Source organism: Tenrec ecaudatus, chromosome 14, assembly GCF_050624435.1.
Source record: "Tenrec ecaudatus isolate mTenEca1 chromosome 14, mTenEca1.hap1, whole genome shotgun sequence".
Lineage (NCBI taxonomy): Eukaryota > Metazoa > Chordata > Mammalia > Afrosoricida > Tenrecidae > Tenrec > Tenrec ecaudatus.
Genome location: NC_134543.1, coordinates 111,704,848 through 111,720,682, shown reverse-complemented (window position 1 = coordinate 111,720,682; position 15,835 = coordinate 111,704,848). Strand labels below are relative to the sequence as shown.

The 15,835-nt window shown below is 39.1% G+C and overlaps 1 protein-coding gene across 6 annotated transcripts in view; it reads left to right on the top strand.

The window, feature by feature from the left end:
• The window catches only part of GABPB1 (GA binding protein transcription factor subunit beta 1), a 79,461-nt gene that overhangs the window by 31,844 nt on the left and 31,782 nt on the right, over positions 1-15,835 (top strand). The window lies entirely within an intron of this gene.

Genomic DNA, 15,835 nt, shown 5'->3' with positions numbered 1-15,835 from the left:
GGTAGACATTTGGAAATAAGGGCAGCAGGGCTGAGGAAGTAGATGAAATCCTCAGAGGAGAGAATGTAAAGAAAAACAAAGGAGTCTGAAGATGGAGCACTCAGGAACGCCAGTACTTCAAGGAGAGAAGATAATGAGCTCAGTGGAAAGACACAAGCCACCACCCTGCTTCCACAGATTTATCATTGAGATAACACACACAAGCATGAGTCATTTGGTACCAAGTTCTGCTGTACTACCTGAGTCCTGTATAAAATGAAGGCATGGAGATAGTGATTGTGGTTAATATTTAGGCTAATGAGTTGCACTGGTAGGTCATGCATTCAGTGGGGACAGTCTAGCCTACGGGTCCTTCCATGTGGTAAAGCCTCACGATAGGAAGCACTCATAAATATGGGCTCTGGAGCCAGATTGCCTTGTTTTGAATTCCCACTAAGACAGTATGACCTTGGGCAGTGTGATATTCTGTATCTTAAGATTTCTTAATTGTAAAATAGGGATGATAATAATTCTTACCTATGGTGTTCTGAGATGAAATGTAAAATTCTTAGACTATGTCTGGTTCTGTGTATAGATGGTTCTATAAGTTTAGGAATCATTATTTAATAACTGGTGAGTTGGTGGGTCAGTTGACGGCGAGGGCCCATGTTTTAGGCAGTCATCAGAGGACAAAGGCTCCATGAGAAGAAATATTCCTCCTATAGAACTTAATGTACACACAGACGGTTTGGGCCAGACTTTGACTAGTAAAGTTAGTGGGTGAAATGTGCCACGGGAGAATCCAAGGAAGGTAGTTTTTTCCATGACGACCAGTTAGGGCAAAGAAAACCTCCTTAACAGACTGCAGAAGAGGCGGTACAAGAGTTGTATTCTTTATTTCTTACGTCTTGCTTCCCTAGTACGATAGAGGAATTACTTCAGGTCATGAGTTCTGGGTCAGTGACTCTGAAAGGGAGTTTTGTGAGGATGACATCTTGGGCTACTTGGCTTTGACTTAGTCTATAGTCATTTAGTTGATTCCCATTCAGTCTTGACTTTAGAGGACATAGATCTGGAAGCAGTGTCTTTTGACTTTGGGTGTTGAATCCATTAGGAATTCAAGGTCTAGACATACAGTCAGGAATCAGAAGAGACATGGGAAAAGAGGAAGCAGGAAAAATGGGAATCGAAGCACCAGGATCTCAGTCCCTCAGTGCTATAGCACAGGACCCTCTTTAGACGGGCAGTTGTGAGGTAAAGCGGAGGATTGAGAATATGGGTCACTGTAGCCTTAGATGGAAATGAATGACTATTGGTAAATTTTTTTAGCTACTTATTTGCCACTTTAGCAGCACGGAGACAATAACTCTCAGACAGGCTGTTTAGATTAAATGAGATGATGTAAATTAATATTAGTGTGAAGCTAGACACTGGGCACTACTTATATTATCATTGAAGTTTTCCTATGAAATGTAAACAACTAAATTCTAATACTTAGGATGTTTTCGTGTATTGCCTACATGTAGTAACAATCATGTTTCTAGTATGTATAGTTTTACTTGCAGTCACGTTTTGCATCCTTTAAAGGAGTGTGTGTAGATAGATAGATAGATAGATAGATAGTAAAAGCTCTTCCAGTATCTGAGAAGGACATGCTTGGATGCTTGGTCAGGGAAAGGGAGACCCACGGTGAGGTGCATTGATGTTGTAGCTGCAACAATTGAGGATGACCTAACCTGGCAATGAAGCTAACCTGGCAAGGTTAGGTTCTGGTAAGTGGAAGCTTGCTATGAGTCGAAGCTGCCTCAACAGCACCTGATAGTACCAGTAAGCCTTTAGGCAATCTAATTAATTTGATGGAAAACTTTTGGTAAGAGCTTCTTTTTCATTACACGAGTAACATAATCATTACAGAAAACCTATGCAATAGAAAAAAGGGGAGAAATATATCATTTGATCACATTTGCCTTGAATATTTTGCTTTAGGTAAGACCATAGTGTTAATTAGGATGATTTCTATGTTGTTACATACTATTTATAAATAATTTTAAATTACAAATATAGGTTTAAAAGATACTTTTAACTTTGAGATATATACTGAAATATTTACAGATCAAATTACTTTTTTGTTTTTTGCTTCAAAGTAATACAGGTGGAGGGGGAGTGGGCTAACCATGAGTTGATAATATTTAAGTTGGGTGGTCGCTATGTTGGGGCTCATACCTTATCTACTCATTATAGTCTAAAAAAAAGCATACCATATATCCTTGTGTATAAGCTGAGTTTTTCAGCACATTTTTATGCAGTTTTTGTGGTAAAGTTAGGTGCCTTGGCTGATATTCGGATCAGTTTATACTTGAATATATATGGTAATAAAATGCAAGTAAACAGTAGACTAGTTTTCCATTGTGATATATCTTAATTTCTTTAACCATTGTTTATAGTTGGACATTTCTTAATATATTTGTGTTTCAGATAGTTTTCCTTATGATAGCATTTATGAATATAATTGCCAGGTCAAAGGGTATACATATTTTTAAGAATTTTAATACTGTTAAACTGCTTGATGAAAAACCTTCAAAGAGATTTATCAAATTTATAATTGTACCAAATGAGGATAGGAGTGATACAGCAACTTTGTATATGAGGCAATCAAGGACTATTAAATATCATATTCTTGAATTTTATTTGTGCTTTATTATGTAATTACTAGTTGTACTCCATAGTTTTATAGAGAATCAGTGTTATAATCCTTATAATTCTTTGAGCTATGAACTATAGAAACTCAAAGCAAATTAGACTGTCAGCTGCAAAATGTAATTATTGGTAGTAATTCCTATTTCCACTAGATGGCCCTGTAGGCAAATGTTTGTATTTTCTTTTTGGTCAGACTGTAATAAGTTTTTACAAGTAATAACAAAATTCAAGATGTAACTTATTAGTGATTTCTTTTGCTCGATTTTCTCCAGGAAGGACTGTGTTAGTCCGGGTAGACTAGAGAAACAAACTCATAGAGACACTCATATATCAAAAGTAAGAGCTTTATAACAAACCAGTCAGAGTGCAGTATAGCACCGATGAAATGTACAACTTACCTCTAGTTCTTTAATGCTCCCCCTCACCCCCACTATCATGACCTCAATTCTACCTTTCAAATCTGGCTAGACCAGAGCATGTACACGGGTACAGATAAAAGCTGGAAGCACAGGGAATCCAGGACAGATAAACCCCTCAGAACCAATAATGAGAATAGAAATACCAGGAGGGTAAGGGGAAAGTGAAGGGAGAAAGGGACCCAATCACAATGATCTACATATAACCCCCTCCTTGGGGGATGAACAACAGAAAAGTGATGAAGGGAGACAGCGGATGATGTAAGATATTATAATAATTTATCAAGGGAAGGTGGGCGAGGGAAGAAAAAATGATCTGATACCAAGAGCTCAAGTAGAAAGAAAATGTTTTGAAAGTGATGATGGCAACATACCGTATATACTCGAGTGTAAGCTGAGGCACCTAATTTTACCATAAGAACTACATTTAAAATGTGCTGAAAAACTCAGTTTGTACATAAGTATATATGGTATATACAAATGTGCTGGACACAATGGATGAATGTATGGATTGTGTTAAGAGCTGTAAGAACCCAATAATTTTTTTTAAAAAGAAAGAGTTTTATATACAAGAGCAGTTGAATATTGAGAAAACATCCCAGTGTAGTCCAGATCAAGTCCATAAGTCTGATATGTCCTATACCAATCTATAAAGTCCTGTTTAAGACTCACGAAATACATGCATGCAATGATGCCAAATGCAGGAAGATCACCACAGGCCAGTGGGTGGAAGGTCTTAGGGATCCAGTGGCGGTGTAAGTATCTCAGTGCTGGCAGGGGTCTCCACGTGGCTCCTCTGGTTCCAGAGCCTCTAGCATAACTCCATGTGTTTTATCAATGGGTATGTCTCGGAGGGAGTGAGCATTTGCCCTGCCTCCAGTGAGCTATATACTCCTTAGCACCTCCAAATGAGGTCATCAAGCTGTGACCGGACTGACAGGCTAAACTTCACCCCTTCACTCTTAATACTCAAATTGACAGCAGATTATGTAACTACCACAGGACAGTACTAAAATAGATGGCATTCAGTGTCATCTATAGATTTTCAGTATTTTTAAATGTTCATTGTAAGTTATTGAATTGAATTATGCTTTTTCATTTGATTCTAAATTGATTTTAAAAATTCTTCATTTGAGGAAAAGTCATTTACCATGCTAAAAAAATCAACACATTTTTTATTGCATTCTCTTTAGATGATATTTAAATCTATTACTATCTCTCTGGATTCAATATGCATATATTGAAGTGAGTAAATTGGGGGCTTGACCTAGAGTGTGACCCCCTTGGTTCATTTTGTCATTTTATGCAAGCGAATTCTATTTAAGGGCATAATTCTTCCAGTATCAAATTCATTTTTCTGTCATGTGAGAATTGAAAGTGAAGTTGCTGTGTACTATATTAAGTGTTAGTAATATATTTCACAGTCTCAGGAGAGACACTGAAACTTTCTCTTTAATAGAATAGTTAAAGCAAACAGAAGAAATGATGATGTTGGAACAGAAGATCTCAAAGGGGGACATAAAACAAAGTAAAGCATTATAACAAAATGTGCCAACACCTGGGGTTAGAAAACCAAACAGGAAGAAAATATTCACCATTCTCTCAGGCTTAAACAAAAGAAGATATTCGAGATTTGAGTTGCAGAATTGAAGTATTCTATGGATAAAGTATTGAATGACTCAGGCAGTATCAAAAGAAAATGAAAAGGATATAAAGAGTCACCTTGTCCAAAAGAATTAATCTATGTCCTGCTGTTTCAGAAGGTAGCATATGGTCAAGAATCGATGACATAAGGGATGGAAGAAGTCTAAACTGTGATGAGAAACGTGACTCCAGGAGTTGAAGGGGTACCCGTCGAGGTGTTTCAGCAAACAGATACAACTCTGGAAGTGCTTGCACATCTGTCACAGACATTTGGATAACTGACTGGAAGAGATCCATATTTGTGCTCATTCTAAGGAAAGGTGACTCAACAGAATGTAGAAATGGTCAAACTATCGTTAATATCGCACTTAAGCAAAACTTTCCCGAAGACAGTTAGAACTGCCAGAGATTCAAGCTGGATCCAAAATGAGGATGTGGAACGAGGGCTATCATTGCAGAGAACAGATGAATCTTGGCTGAAGGCAGAGTATACTGTGTACTGTGTTTGATTGTCTATAATTTAGTGCAAATAACACTACCAAGAATGGGATTTCCAGAAGCGTTTTTGTGCTCACGTGGCATCTACATAGACCAGAAGACAGAACAAGGGCATGCTAGGTGGTTTGAAACCAGGAAAGGTGCTTGTTAGGGTTGTGTCCTTTGACCATGCTCAGTCAGTTCATCTGCCGAGCACATCCAAGACGTTAGACTGAAGAGCATGGCGTTGAGATTGGAGGCAGCCCCTCAGCTTGGCCTGCTGAAGTGACGAGGACACGAAACACTTGCTTTTGGAGATTAAAGACAGCAGAGTTCAGTATGGATTACATCTTCATGTAAAGGAAACCAAACAACATCATGATAAATGGAGAAAAGATTGAAATTGTGAACTATTTCATTTTATTTGGATCCACAGTCAACGCCCATGGAAGCGCAGCACTGGAGATCAAACAACAGACCGCACCGGGACAACCTGCTGCCAAAGTGTTAACATGTTAAAGTGCAAAGATGTCACTTTGAAGACTAGCACACTCCTGACCCAGCCATAGTAGTTTCATTTGCCTTTTATGGCTGCAAAAGCATCTATGATGTTTATAAGGAAACGGATTTATACCATGAACTGCTAGAGAATGTACGGTGTCCAGCAATAATGTTTAGACTGTGCAGCGGTAGCAAAGATTGTGCTCACTTCAGCTGCACCATGCACTCAAGCTGGAGTGATAGCGGAGATTAGCGTGACCCCTGCACAAGGTGATACGTAAATTTGTGAAGAGTTCAAAAAATTTTTTTAATTTAAAAAAGCAAGGATCGTGTGACAGGTTTTCTGTGCCAACATGGCTTCTGTAGGAACATGTGGGTGGAGGTTAGCCTGTTAATCAGGCTGCAGCTTGATTGGAGGGCGACTGAGATAAATGGCTCTCTGGAGGCCAGCCTCCCCCTCTTTCTTCTTCACCTTCTCTTTGATGAGCCACTTTGATCCACGGTGATGGCAGCCAGAGCCCCGGAGTCGTGTCCACCGCCATTGGATCTGTAAGACTTCGCACCCACCTTTGACCTTCCTGCACTCTGCATCATTGTGTGTGGCTGTGTGAGTCTGAAGAGAGATTTACCGACTAGGATCGGACTAATGGAATAGTATCCGGCGTATGAACTTGATCTAGACTGGGCTGGGGTATTTGCTTGATATATACTCGTGTGCAAACAGAGTTTTTCAGCATAAAAAACGTGCTGAAAAATTGGGGTTTGGCTTATACATGGGTCAGTGGTACCCCAGCGAGGTATAACATCTCGCGGGTGATTGCCGTTCCTCCACTGTTAATTCAAAGCCCACTGACACTGCAGAGCTTTGAATGTTTGTTTACTCAACATCCAACTAATCAGAGCTGTCGTATGACGTGGACAGTTCCAATTTGCAGAAGCACCCGTAGTGATTCGCTTACGCTGGCAGCTGAACTGGGAAGGATGTGTCTGTGGCTGCGCTCTGTCTCTCCCCTCTGGTCTCTGTGTTCATTCACATCCTGCATTTCCCACCCTAGGCTTATACTCAAGCCAATCAGTTTTTCTGGTTTCCCCGGTAATAATTAGGTACCTCGGCTTATATTTGGGTAGGCTTATATTCGAGTATATACGGTAATTACTTCTTGCTAAAAGCTCTCACACATAAATGAGTGTCCATGAATTTGTTTCTCTAGTCAGCCTGGTCTAACAGAGATGATACAAGTTCATCTCACTTTCTTAAGATCCATTATCAGGAGGGAGCAGGGGGAACTGACTCAGTGGCACCTAACAACAAGACTACAATTACACTGACAAGAAAACTAGAGAACCTTTGATTTTGATCTCATTTAATAGCATGTTTATTTTCTTCCGTTGATTTTCCAATCTTATCCATAGTTACATTTTTGTAATAAGTATTTTTGTTGCTCATTCTGCTTACTTGAAATGAAAATGACTTAATATCGCTGCATATATTTTAAAAAGTCACTATAATGTAATTATAAAGAGGAATGGAAAATTGGTATTTATGGAGAGCTGTATTTTGTGTACATGTTAATTAAGTTTACCCCTGAGATGTATTTATTGGAACCTTTGAAAGTCATCTATGATGTGTGATCATCCTTTACCATGTGGGAATGTTCTCTCTACTGCATATAGTATCCCTGGCCTTTGCACATTAAATGCTGGTAGACTGTCCTTTCTTCTCTCCCTGACAGCCAATTAAAAACGAAAAATTGGTTTTCACGGTGAGTCTGTTCTGACTCATCATGACACAAGACTGTAGAGCTGCTCCACCGGGTTTTCAGGCTGTAGATGTTAGCAGAAGCGGACTGCCATATCTTTCCCTGTGAAATGCCTAATGGGTTTGGGCTGCATACCTTTCAGTTTGCAACGGTGTGCTTTAACCACTGTGCCACAAGGCCTCCCCCTCCCTTCGCTCCTCCTTAGTCAGTCCCTCCAAGATGAACCTGATTTAAGTTTCTAGTTATATAAGTCTACTACACAGTTGTATGAATGTGTGGAATTTTAAAGTGAAAATAAACGTCAAATAGTTCAGGTCTTTAAATGTGATATATTTTGAACAATTAATACAGTTGTAAAATTATGGCAGAAGTTGATTAGTTCAAATGCTTGGTTCTTTTTTGTTTTGTTTTGTGAATTAATAGTTTCATCCTGTTTCCCACATATATCTTATTTCTATCTCAACATCCGATCCATTTGAGGCTTACTAGTCAGTTGTTTTCTTTCTTTCTTTAAAAGTTTAATTGGCATTTAATCCACATATCACACAGTTCAGTAGTTCAATCGTGACAAGACCAGCCAGTTGTGTTCTAAAAGCTATTTTCGTTTGGTTTGTTAAGTGGAGGTCATAGTGATGTTTTCCTCTTAGTTCAGGAAGTCGGTTTTAGCTGCTAAGGCTGTGTATGTCTTCTTGACATAAGTTTCTTTAATGTCATCACTTTGCTGACAGTCGTGATGTAATGTCCTTGAAAACACTTTTTAAATTAGGAAGACAATTTAGTAACATTATAGAAAACTGATGACATAGAGGTACTATTTCCCATAATCATACCATCCTAATGATTGTTAATATTTTTCATATTCTGTTCGTTGTAGGCATGTTCCTCCCCCAGTAACTAGAGAGTCCTATCTTTTTATTGGATCATAAGATCCAGTATAATAAAGATACTTTTTTTTTAACTTTCCTTATTGTGTCATCTTTATTTATTACTATTTTTTTCTTTTTAAAAATAATTTTTAATAAATAATTTTATTAGGGCTCTTACAGCTCTTACAACAATCCACACATCAGTTGTATCAAGCACACTTGTGCATATGTTGCCAACATTATTTCCAAACATTTTCTTTCTATTTGAGCCCTTTGTATCAGCTCCTCTTTTTAAAAAAATCATTTTGAGGACTCGTACAACTCTTACTACGTTCCATACATACATCCATTGTTGTAAAAAATCATTTTATTAGGAGCTGTTACATTTTTTTCTCTTACAGCTCCTATAACAATCTATACATCCATTGTGTCAAGCACATTTGTATATATGTTGCCATCATCCTTTTAAAAACAGTTTCTTTCTACTTGAGCCCTTGGTATCAACTCCTCATTTTTTCCTCCCTCCCCATAGGCATGTTTTAACATTAAAACATTAGCTTGTGTCTGAAATTTTTACTTAACATGGCATATGTTTCTTATGTTGTTATACGGCTTCAACTTTATTTTAAATGACTGTAGCTTACTCCATTAAACTCCATAATTTAGTCAGTTTGCCACCGCTAAGGTATTGACATAAAGAGTAAGTTATAATATAAATTTATGGAATACGTGTATGTACCTTTTAGTGTATCTGTTTTAATAGAAACATATTTTGTTTAGATTATCAGAAGTGGGATCATTAATTGGGTCAATAAATTTGTACATTTCTGAACTTTTGAAAAGACTGGCCTAAAAAGATAAAGTTGATCTTTTTGAATTGGAATTGCCTTGTTGGCAATGAGTATCAGAATAATGAGATGTACATAAAAGTACAAAGTTTGTCTTATTCTTGACTAGCAGGAATGACTTTGAAATTACTAAATTTGCATACCAATTAGGCTGAGCATTTTTTATTTGTGACCTGCCTATTTTATTGTTTGTTAAGGGTCTGGTTATAGCCTTTGACTAGACTTTGTGTTTGTGTGCATTTCTGTTTTCCTCTTTACATTTTGAACCAAGCATGTTAAAGAGTTAAAATATTGGGCTTTTTTCAAACAATTTTTGTGATAAAAGCTTTTTCTTTCTTGATTTATTTAATTTTTAATACGTACTTTCACATTTTCATTTTATGAGACTACACATCGATATGACATGTTTTCAAAGAGAGGTCGTAGACTGGAGAGTCAAATCAAATATGGAAAGAGCTATTACAAATGATTTGTATCACAGACAGCTAAATTAAAAAAATATAGAAAAAACAAACAGGACTTCATAAAAGATCTTCAGATGTCTAAAACCATCTGACATGGTATGTTCTGAAAGAATGCAAACTAATTGAGTACGACCCATGTAAAACTGTTAAAACCAAAAGGTGGCACCGATCATGAAGATAGGACCGGGAAACATTTTGTACTGGGATGCTTAACGTTGCCATGAGGCAGAGCGGAGACTCCCATAGCAACTAAACGGCACTATGTCAGATTTTAAAAATGTGTGTTTCACATTTAAATTATTTAATTTTCAAGCTAGATTTTACTAAGTTGTGATCATTGTGAATATAGTGTGTAGACATTACTGTGCTACAGTAGGAGAGAAGATTAACCTGTGTTGGGTAGGAAGTTGTTAAAGCAGGTTCTTTGTCTATTGAAAGGAGCCCTGGTGGCACTGTGGATTAGGTGTTGGGCTGCTAACCATAAGGTCAGCAAGTCAAACCTACCAGCCAATCCTTGAGAGAAAGATGAGGCAGTCTGTCCCGGTAAATAATTAGTCTCAGAAACCCTGTTGAAGGTCGTAATGAGTTTGTGTTGATTCAGTGAGGATGGATTTTGTTGACTGAACGTGATGCTAATTTTTACTATTCAGTTGCTCTTATTCTCATAAAAATCCTTTATTAGATATCAGTAATTGCTCCATTTTAAATTCTTTCTTCGGCAGGATAATGGACTACCTTGGGATTTAGTGATTGCATCAAGGTATACATTTATAAGAATGGGAAGAAACAGGAAAGGGACTCAGAAATTCCAGTATGAAAATTCATGTAACACACACAAACACACACACACACACACACACACGAAATCACATAAAAAACACAAGTGCTATGTGGTTATTTTTCTACTTTGCACCATAGAATTACCTTATGAAACATTTTAATCTTTCAAATAGAACATCTCTAAGTTCTTTCCTCATCTGTGATAAGTACATGTCTGGAACATGGTTGTCTTACCTCACCAGGCAAGCCTCCCACGACTAGCTTCTCTTCCTGGGTTTTCCCCATCAGGGAATCTACTGAAAAAACCACACACACACACACACACACCCATCGTAAGATGGCACATTTTAAAGTATGTCTTCTTCTGTTCATAATTACACCTTTTGCAGTGCCTAACATTCTTGTAGTTATGTAGTACATTTTATTCCTGTCACAGGGAGCGCCATCTGTCAACTTCCTGCTCAGATATGCTTTATCTCTCTGCCTTCAGTGTTATCTGTTCATAAGAGATTAGCATGCACTAATTGAATTGACATTCTTCTCATATACTGTATTTCCCCTTGACTATTACTTAATCTCCAAAGTGTATATACCTTTTATTTTATGGTTTTATTGGCACATGATCCACATATACAATTCAATAGTTCAGTCAGTCATATCAAGATTTATTGAATCATTACCCCAATTTTAGAGCATCTTTTTATGGTTAAATTGCGTTGTGTAACCACATTCTGTTCTAGTGGTCCCTCCTTAATCTGACTAGTCTGCAGATGGGTTTTGGGCTCCTCCTGTCCTCCATAGCCTTCTGCAAATTGATATTTTTCCCTTTGAAATATTTGAGTTCTGTTATTGTCACTTTGGATCACACAAGCTAGTGTGCTTCTTCCTTGTGGACTTAGTTGATGCCACACTTAGATGGCTGCTTGTTTGAATACAAGCCTTTAAGACCCCAGACACTATTCCAATTGTTTGCCCGGCACCATCTGCTCTCTTCAGCACACTTTGCTGTAGCACCCTTATCTTCAGCGATCGTTACATGAGGGTGAGTATCAGAAGTAACTTTTCAGATTGGGGCTAGAGTTCGTGGGGGCCCAGAATCCATCTGCTTGTCCTGCCTGGGATATGCACTACTCAGATTTACTTTGGCGGACGTAATACGACAAAATCAAAATCCTGTGAGACCAACGACCCCAACCACAACAAAGCAAGTAGCAGACAACAGAAAACCAACAAAAACAAACACGACAGGAAAACAAAACCCAACAGAAACAGAAAAGCAAGTCACTGTCAGTCATCCCCCTGGGGTATCTGGTGCTTGCACTGATAACATCATCAATTCTTCCAATGACACAGCACTCCAGACTGTCGGGCTGAGCAGTCTATACGGTACAGGGCCACCGCGAGCCGCAACCCGCGAGTGGGTGCTCCCACAGTTCGCTCCATCTCCCATGAGATTGGGCTCTGCACCGGCGCCAGGGGAAAATTCCTGGATCAATTCTTCCAGGTTCATCTCCCTGCCCAACTGATCTAAACCTGTCATGTCACTGTAAGGGGGGCATCCAGGTACTAAATATATGGTGATTTTACCTTGCTTTTCATTGGACACCCACTAAGCCGGGAGTTCACAAGGTCCAATGACTGTCACTTCCACAGCCCTAGACAGCCACTCTCTGCCATCTGAGTACCCCAGTCCTCAGACCGAGGACATAGGCACCTTTCAGGGAACCTGGCTCAGTTCATTCTGCCGGGCCTCTGTGTTAAGTTCTTCTGGCAGTGTATACTTTCTCAGGACAGATTCACAACACAGGTACATGTTTTCAGGTACAAATCTCAAGAGTACCATATCTCTCTGTTCTCATCCTTTGCCTTTCCTCAGGATACTGCATACAAGTATGTCCTTGGGTAGTATTCAGCTGGATAGTCTTTCAAGATTTGGAAACTTTTCTCAGAACTGTTATCCCTTGAATTTGACCGTCTCTCGCGGATGGCATAGCTTTGCTTGCTGAAAGCAGAATGGACTTGAAGCACTTGTTGATGATAAAGACTGCAACCATCATGTGGATTACATCTCAACATAAAACAAACACAACAGGAAGCAACAACGTGACAAGTGAACGTTAAAGTTGTCAGGGGTGTTATTTTACTTGGATCCTTGATCATTATCTGGAAACAGCAGTCAAGAAACCAAACAAAATACTACATCGGGCAACTCTGCAGCAAACGACTTTTTGTTAAAGTATTAAAAAGCAAAGATGTCACGTGGAGAACTAAGGTGTGCGTGAGCCAAGGCGCGATATTTTCACTCTTTTCACGTGCATGCAGAAGCTGGGCAATGGATAAAGGAAGACTGCAGAAGTTAGACCTCTGGACTGCCGTGTTGATAAAGAATATGGACTATACCATGGCCTACCACAGCAAAGAACAAGTCTGTCTTGAAAGACGTACATCTAGAATGCTCCTGACATTGAGAATTTGCCTCACACACTGTGGACGTTAGGGGGCACCAGCTCCCAGAGAAAGACAACACGCTTGATAAAGACTCACAGAAAGAGAAGGAATTGACCCGGTGGCAGTGACAGTGCAATCATGGTGAGACTGGCACAGGCCCCCGCAGTGCTTCATTCTGTTCTACACAGTGTCGGTCTGAACAGAAGCCCACGCATCAGCACCCAACAGCTGCAACAACAATACATTACAATCTTTCTCTACTTGCGTAGCTCCAGGGTGGGTGCTCTTTTTAGAACAAACATCTTCTTTTACAGTTTTTTTGGCCCATGATCCACATATCACACAAGTCAATAGTTCAGTCATATGGAGAAGAACTGTACAATCATTACCCCAATTTCAGTACTTGTTTTTCATGGTTAAATCGCTTTTAAAATGTGTGTAATCACAGTCAGTTCTAGTGCTCCCTCCCGCATACATTGTTTGCTCTATAACACATATTTTTCTTTCCTACTCAGCTTACACACAAATAAGACTGGGAATTAGTGTGTTTCATCTATCTGCAAGGTACATCTTATACTACTTATTTCCTTTTATTTTTGTTGTTGAGGCTATACACAACAAAAACATAACCTAACTCAAATGTTTACATGTACATCAGTGACACTGATTGCCTTATCATAATTATATTGCCCTCCTTTTCAGAGCTGTGCCTCCCTTCTTAACTCACGCCACTCTGTTGTTTCCAGCCCATTCTCTCAATCATGCCCGCTGTTGTCCTGTACAGATATATCTGAAAAGAGTACAGTCGTCAGGGCAGCCAGTCTTTACTGGTTAGGGTCAGCTATTGTACCTCTGGCCACAGTGCGCACAGGCTCCCCTAAGAGTTGGAGCTGGCTTGATGATGGCCCTTCACAACAGTATTGTTTGGTTTTAGGCTTGCAAGATTATCCGAGGGCAATAGTTTCCAGAGTTCATCTATCTCCATGGCTCCAGAAAGACCACATTATATGATAATTTGAAATTCTGTTCAGTATTCCCCGCCTTTGATCAGAAGTCTATAAAATCTTTGAGCAATATTTTCCGTAATGGCAACGGGGAACCAGCCAGTTTTTCTGGTTTCATGGCAAAGGAAACAGCTGTGTGGAGACAGTAAGACTCACATACCGTTTCCTCCTCTAATTCCTGACTCTCCATCTTCCTCTGTTGCGTCAGGAGAATAGAGCCCAAGTGTTTTCCTTGGTACCCTGGTCAGCTTGTCTGCAGTGAACTAGGAAGTAGAACAGAAGCACGGAATTAAATTACCGTTTATACTCGTGTATAAGCCGAGTTTTTCAGCATAAACAATGTGCTGAAAAACTTGGGTTTGGCTTATACATGGGTCAGTGGTATGAATGGATGTCATCTGGTCAAGCCCGACTAACAAAAGGAGGAAATCTCATGAAGCCTGACATAGAGTTAATAGCAAAGTGGGTTCCAGATGCTTGGGAAGACATTCCAGAAGACATGGTGTGACGTGCCTTCCAGAAATGTAGTATTAGTAATGCTATGGATGGCAGTGAAGACTGCGCTCTGTATGAAAATGACAGCAGTGATGGTGATGACGGCGATCTCAGTGAGGACAGCGTCTATGATGACCTCATACCAGCTGAAGCTCTGCATTGGGATACGGATGATGATGAGGGATCCAGTTTGGAAGGATTTTAACTCTTTACATTTTAACTTGGTTGCTGATTAAGTTCAGGGACTAGTACTCTTAAGGTATCATTGTTGATGCCTTATTGTTTTCGTTGAACCTATTTTCCACTTCCTGTGCTGGTTTACTAATGTTAAATGACTTGTCCTTTTATTTCTGTTTTTATTTAACATAAATATTTAAATACATTACCCCACTGATGTCTCAATTTTTAGTAATTTTATTTTCATTTGTTTTGATTATTGAAACTCACCAGTAGCTTCTGCATTTTCCACCCTAGGCTTATACCTGAGTCAATCAGTTTTTCTGGTTTCCCAGGTAATAATTAGGTACCTTGGCTTATACTCGGTCGGCTTATATTCGAGTATATAGGGTAACTGGGATGCCCCATAAAACCATGGTTCTAAATCTTGAAGGCAGGGAACCAAATCCTGTGAGAAGTTGTTGTACAAGAGCAGCCTCAACAGCTAGTCTTTTGTTGTTCTTGTATACATCAAACAGCTTTAGCCAATTACACTTTGTCGGCTCTGCAGCCATATCCCCACTGTGATTTTCCATCATTGTAAGCCAGAGCTCAGTACCCTCTAAGCAAGAATCCCCTGCCCTCCTCTTTTAACCTTTGGCAGCATTGGGCTCCATATGTTTACCTGTTCTTGCTTTTTTATAATCCCCTTGTGATTGACTTATTTCACTCAGCATACTAATCTTGAAGCTCTATCCCTGGTACAGCAGGTATGACGATTTCATTTTGCTTACTGGTTTAGTAGTGCGCTGCATGTACGTAGCACATTTTGTGTATCTGTTTGTTCATCCATCCACTGGGTACTTTCTAGCATGTTAATGTAACATATTTACCAATACTGTTAAATACTTTTCCAGTATTTTCGTGGAATATGAATTGTGCTCTTTATGAGATAACTTCCATATACCTTGCATGTGTAAGGGTGAAAAATACTTATCTCACCATTCTGAACACGTCTGCTAAAAAGAAACTGTTATTCTAAATGTAGTTTGCATCAGGAACAGAGGACAATGCCTTGTACCTGGTTTCTGTGTACTTTTCTCAAATACTGTTTTGCTTTTTTTAAATCATTGTGTTGGGGGCTCTTACAAACCTTTTAACTGTCCATCATTCAATAGCATTAAACACCCTTGTACATCTGCTGCCATTGACATTTCTAAAACAATATCTTTCTACCAGAGCCCTTGATAGCAGCTCCTCTTTTTCCCCTCCCTTCCCCACGCTTGTGAATCCTTGATCA